Source organism: Conger conger, chromosome 1, assembly GCF_963514075.1.
Source record: "Conger conger chromosome 1, fConCon1.1, whole genome shotgun sequence".
Taxonomy (NCBI): domain Eukaryota; kingdom Metazoa; phylum Chordata; class Actinopteri; order Anguilliformes; family Congridae; genus Conger; species Conger conger.
Window position 1 is genome coordinate 42388613 of NC_083760.1, and position 6267 is coordinate 42394879.

The window sequence follows — 6267 nt, forward strand, 5'->3', positions numbered from 1 at the left end:
TGTTTGCCACTAGAATCACTTAGATCTCATTTTTCCCCATTCTGATGGTTGAACATTAACTGCTCTTGACTCGTATCTACATGATTGTATGCATTGCATTGCTGCCACACAATTGGTTGATTAGATAATCACATGAATAAGTAGGTGTAATAAAGTAAAAATGTTCCTAATAAAGTGCTCAGTGAGTAGATATCAGAACAATACAAATAGTTTATAATAATTTTAATTTCTTCTATATGCAGAATATACAGTTCTAGAAGTCCAGGAATGTCTTGGAGCCAGAAATGCTTCTGACCTTGAATTATCTAGTGGAGATGAAGAGGATGAATATGCAGCAGTTTTACCCCTACTTGGTAATTGAGAGAGTATGTGAGGGAAAGCATGAGGGATCATTTATAATTAAAGGCCCACTCCATGATTTATTTTATTTTTTATTCCTCCTTTATTAAACCAGGTCCCATTGAGATGGTTACCTCTTTTACATGGGAACCCCAGCCAAGGGAGGAGCAAGCAGAGTTTACAACATAAAATTCAATACAATACAAAAGCACAACACAAATTACACAGTAATACATCCATCCATCCATCCATTATCTTAACCCGCTTATCCTGAACAGGGTCGCAGGGGAGCTGGAGCCTATCCCAGCATACATTGGGCGAAAGGCAGGAATACACCCTGGACAGGTTGCCAGTCCATCGCAGGGCACACACACCATTCACTCACACACTCATACCTGTGGGAGGAAACCGGAGTACCCGGAGGAAACCCACGCAGACACAGAGAGAACATGCAAACTCCGCACAGAGAGGCCCCGGCCAATGGGGATTCGAACCCAGGACCTCCTTGCTGTGAGGTGGCAGTGCTACCCACTGCACCATCCGTGCCGCCACAGTAATACAATCTCAAGTAAAACAGCTGTAGACCTCAGTTTTTAATGTCTGAAGTAAACTTTTAAAATGACCCACAGGGATTAAGTGATCCAGTTTGATATTTTTCTGCAGCTGGTTCCAGGACCATGGACCATAAAAACGAAAAGCCATCTTCCCATATTCTGTGGATGGATGAGGGACAGTAAAAAGTGGCAGGTTCTGGGAGCGGAGGGGGTAGGAACTTGTTTTCCAATTAAAAAGGCAATTTAAATATGATGTCTTTATGAATGAAAATATACCAATGAAGCTATCTACGGTGGGATAATTAAGTCAGACCAGCCTTTTCATACAAATAACAAATAACAAAAGCCTTGTGCATGCCATAGATTATAATGCCACTTATATATATAGTCATAGGGTATCAGGAATCAGGACACTGAACCCAAGTGCGAGACCACAAAAGGTAATGTTAAAGTCTTTATTCACTTCAAAACAGATCAGATAGGCAGGGGTCGATATCCAGCAAACAGTAGTGACAGATCAGGCATTACATTACATTATTGGCATTTGGCAGGTGATCTTATCCAGAGCGACGTACAGTTGATTAGACTAAGCAGGAGACAATCCTCCCCTGGAGCAATGCAGGGTTAAGGGCCTTGCTCAAGGGCCCAAAGTTCGGGGTCACTACACAAGCAAACAGGTTCAGCAGGGATAATCCAGGACGTGGTCGATGTCACAAGCAAATATTGATTAATATTGATAACTCACAGGCAGTCCAAACAAAAGGAGAATCCAAAATCCAGTCCAAGCACAACAAGGTCTAAACAAAACAGGTCAAAACAGGTACAGGTTGACTTTGCTTCAAATTTGCTCACAGAAAATAAAATGTGAAAAATGTGAGAACAAATCCCTGTTTGAAGAGGAAAAGGGGTCAAAAGAAAATGAAAAATGTTACAATTGTCAAAATGTAAAAAATTGTATTGCTGAAATCTTTTATAAGCTACTGATGAAATGAAAAATACAGGACAGTTCATGTTATATGTTGAAAATGATTAAAAAATAATAGTTTGTAAATTCATTAAAAAATCTGTGTTCGAGTTTTAAATCAGTGTTTTTTAATGGTTTGATTTTGTTTTTGACATATTTTGTACCCTACCAATGAAAGAAACTTATGACAAATTAAAGTGAACAAGTTCATTTTTACATTCCACTCTATTGCAACCATTGAGACCCAGATTCAATAAAAAATGTCAGGCTTCAGAACAATATAGCCAGTAGCAAACTCAAAGTGTTTCCAATAAAAGCCTTTACTGGTAAACGGGCAGTGTAGATTCGAAAGGGTAATATCCTATTTAAAATCAGTCTCATTAAATTATTGCAATTTAGATACATTATTAATAACTAACACAATATGATTCGATAAATCAAAACTATATATTATAAACTCATATTTTAATTCAATAACAATTTATATGAATTTGATTAAATAATAAGTGGGCTAAATTATAGTTCTTGGATAGCTTGTTGACTTAGTTCAGTGTTGGAACAACATTGAGACGGACAACCAGTTACAATAAAACCAGTCTCAAAACAGCCGCTGACCGACCGTCATCAGTGGGCAAGTTTCTTGTCCGGAGAGTTTGGGATGCTCCAGGAAATAAACGCTGTCCAGGTACGGGTGTCCCGGGAAAAGGGGGCCTCTGACAGGACCAGGGAAATCCATCTCTTGTCTGACCAAGGGAAGGCGTCATCAACTCACGCGTGGGTGGAGTTGGAAGAGAGGCCGGTCGTCTTCTGGCTCCGAAGTTGATCAAAACTGCACAAGGTATGTGAAATAAAATATTGGGTCCTTGCAAGTATACATGATGGATAATTTCAGAACTAGCAGGCTCAATGAACAAGGGTTCAGAAATAAAGGAAATGTTCTTTAGTTAATTAGGTGGGTGTCTCTTTTGGAACAAACAGCACGGGGCAGCCGTAGGTTAGAAAGAGAAAGCTGCCTGAGGCTTTTCTTAGGTCCAGCAGGTGCGTATTCCTGGCCACTGCATTGGCCATTTGTCCATTAAAAATTACAGTGGGAGCCGGTGCGGAGTGCGTCATCAATAATGGAGATGAAGGCGTTTCCCTGTTTGAAAAGGTAGTTCTTACATTGGCCTCAACATCTCCCCTTGGCCTTAGGATGAGCTCAAATCAGTCCTGAGGACACAAAGTTGGTAAAAAAAAGTCCATTCACAGTACATGACAGGCTTGCATCATCTAAGCAAAGGTTACATCTGTTAGCATCTGGGCAATTGCTAAGCGGTCTATGCTATATAGGCTATATTAACGGTCGTGCCTCAGTTAGATAATGTCTGAACCACACTTGCATGAAAACATGAAATTCGCCAGCCTCGTCGTTTCGCCATTCTGGGGCCAATATACATGAAAAATATTTTCAGGCAAATGCGCTATTCCAATGAATCCTGAAAATATCATAAAAACCTGTTTGGTAGTTTTTTATTAAAAAGATGAGTGAAAATATTAAGCATTTTCGTTCTACAAAAAGTTCTACAAACTTTTTAAAGCACCCTATTAGAACTCGTCCAACTTTTAAATGGGCGGCCTGTGGCGTAGTGGTTAAGGTAAATGACTGGGACCCGCAAGGTTGGTGGCTCGAATCCTGGTGTAGCCACAAAAAGATCCGCACAGCCGTTGGGCCCTTGAGCAAGGCCCTTAACCCTGCATTGCTCCAGGGGAAGATTGTCTCCTGCTAATCAACTGTACGTCGCTCTGGATAAGAGTGTCTGCCAAATGCCAATAATGGCAATAATGTAATGTAATGTAATGTAATGTAAATGGACTAGTGCCTTTTCCTAAAATCGGCCCCGATTGAAAATGAATGGTGAAAAGTTAGCTCATTTGTTAGCAAGTGACTCTATAAAGTAAGGCATGGTGCAACTGCAAGCCACACGCCTCACGGAACATACGATTATACATTGCCAGAGCCATATGGAGCCAACATCATGGCGGAATGGAAGGGACGTCACTCCAGCAAAGAACTTAACGGCTCTGCTGCCTCTTGATGTCCAGGAATGTGATTAGCAGGCAGTGTTTTTCGTGTCATTTAGCTTGTGTGTAGTTCAAAGGCATACTTTGCTGCTTCGATAGGCTACAACCAAACGAGACCTGGTCCGTATCATTGTTTCTGTGTCATATCTCTCAGGATTGAGATAATGTAGGACAGTGTGCTCAATATGAACTGCAGTCCCTCTAAGGACTGTAATAAAGATGGCTTGGTTGGGGAGTTTCATCCTTGTGGCTGTATCGTGACGGTCGTAGGACATTCTGATCTCCTGCTTAGGGGTGTTCACAAGCCACCGATCCCCAACTCTCTCTAAGCAGGTTTCCTCAACATCATCCTTGATGCTAGCCCTGCATCTTTCTGAAGATGCACCGACATTAAGGCCACACATACCCAGTAAATGTCTTTTGGGATAAGGTAGAGGGTTAGGCTATCTTAATGATAGGCTAGCATGGATGGTGTTTTGATATGTGTATTATTCTGCCAGAAGCCTACATTGAGGACAGACCGACCGAGCCCCACCGAGACCAAGGTCTCTTTTTCATGGGAGATCTGACTACAATAAAACAGTGACAGTTTAATAAAAACAACATTTACAGTTTGGATCCTAGGAATTCACATACACCACGCGAAATATAGGTGTGTTGTCTTTGCTACAGTGTAGGAGCTGCAGCTATCCAACCAGCTAAACTCTTGCTTGCAAAATGATGCTCTGAGTCGTGATAAACTTTAGTGGCTGTTTAGTGAGGTTCTTTGCACCATCTTACAGACAGAGTGAAAACTGAAACAAAGACAAAATACAATCACCATTCTGTTGCTAACATGCTTTCCTCAATGTAAATAAACACTTTTCTTAATCACAAATGAATCAAATGCTTTTTTCATGTAAATAACCTTTTTAACATTAACTTATAAGTGTAACTATGAAATTATTTACTCACGACATTGCCTCTGTGGCGTTTACAGTGTGGATTAGACTAGATACCCGAAAGGCACATGAACAGGTTCAAATGGCTTCCTCAAAAGGCTAACAGGAAGTGACCTGGCGAACTAGGAAGTCCTCGAGCATAACAAACATTTTTCAAAATAAAAGTCCTTGCAACATTATGCCTTGAAGGCAACACAATAGGGATAAAAAATAAAATAAAAAACATAAAAGGGACATAAAACAGGGAATAGTGATCTGATTGTCCTAATTCTTCACTAAAGGCATTCAGCATCTTTTAGTATCATATCCATCACTAATTTCTTGAAGGACTCAATCAGGGTAAGGCAATCTAAATTCAGTATATCCTGACATTTATTCCACATATAAGGTGAAAATGCGTTAAAAGCAGTATTGCCCAGAGTTGTTCTAGTTCTGGGTGCCTCTAACGTAATCCAATCTTGAGATCTCATACTATGACTTGCAGTTTTGATGGACAGAAGTCTGGTCAGATAGAGAGGAAGTTTGCCTAGCAAGGCTTTATGAATAAATAGAATGCTATTTTACTTCCTTCTATAATGAAGAGAATACCATCCTACTGAACTATATAAAGCACAGTGATGTGTTCGGAAACCATCTCCTGTAATGAAGTGCAATGCACTGTGATAAATTGCGCCCAAGGGCCTTGTTAGAGGCATGCCTGTACAGGACAGCTCCATAGTCAAATAAGGGTAAGATTGTGGTAAGATTGTTGTCCAATGAAAAACAGGATCTATTTCTGTAAACCCGATTTTGGTCTTAATTTTTTTGGACAAGTTGGCCACATGAGTTTTAAAAGAGAAATCATGATCCAGCCAGATACCTAATATTTGTAGTACTGAACTTGCTCAATTTGAGCGCCAGTCAATGAGGATACAGCAATATTTGGCATAGTTGTATTCCGTGTAGAAAAGATCATGTACTTAGTTTTTTCAGTGTTCAAAACAAGTTTAAGACCAGCTAGAGCATGCTGTATAACATTAAAAGCTGATTGTTAGTAAGTAAGGGCCTGGGTGCCTGTTGGTGCTGAGGAGTAAAGCACTGTGTCATCTGCTTAAAAATTAGCTTACAATTTGCTATCTTGCTAGCAATATCATTTATATAGACCATAAATAAAATTGGTGCAAGTATGGAACTTTGGGGTACTCCTTTCTTAACATAAAACATTTTTTTTTTACTTCACATCCCCAACCATATAGCTTGATAATAGATGAGTTCTATTTGAAAGGTAATCCTGGAACCATGAACAGGCTAAGGTATCAAGTCCGATGGAGGACAACTTTTTATTCAGATTGTATGGTCTATTGTATCAAAAGCTTTTGCTATATCGATAAAAAGGGCTGCACATTTTTGTTTATTATCCAACGCTGTT

At 39.9% G+C, this 6267-nt stretch overlaps 1 long non-coding RNA gene across 1 annotated transcript; it reads right to left on the minus strand.

The window, feature by feature from the left end:
* Positions 1-1334: 1334 nt before the first annotated feature.
* On the minus strand, positions 1335-4956 carry LOC133137633 (uncharacterized). Its single transcript, XR_009709617.1, has 2 exons — positions 4873-4956; positions 1335-3066 (listed from the first exon to the last, which is right to left on the minus strand). It is a non-coding gene; the product is annotated as an uncharacterized LOC133137633 (long non-coding RNA).
* Positions 4957-6267: the final 1311 nt, after the last annotated feature.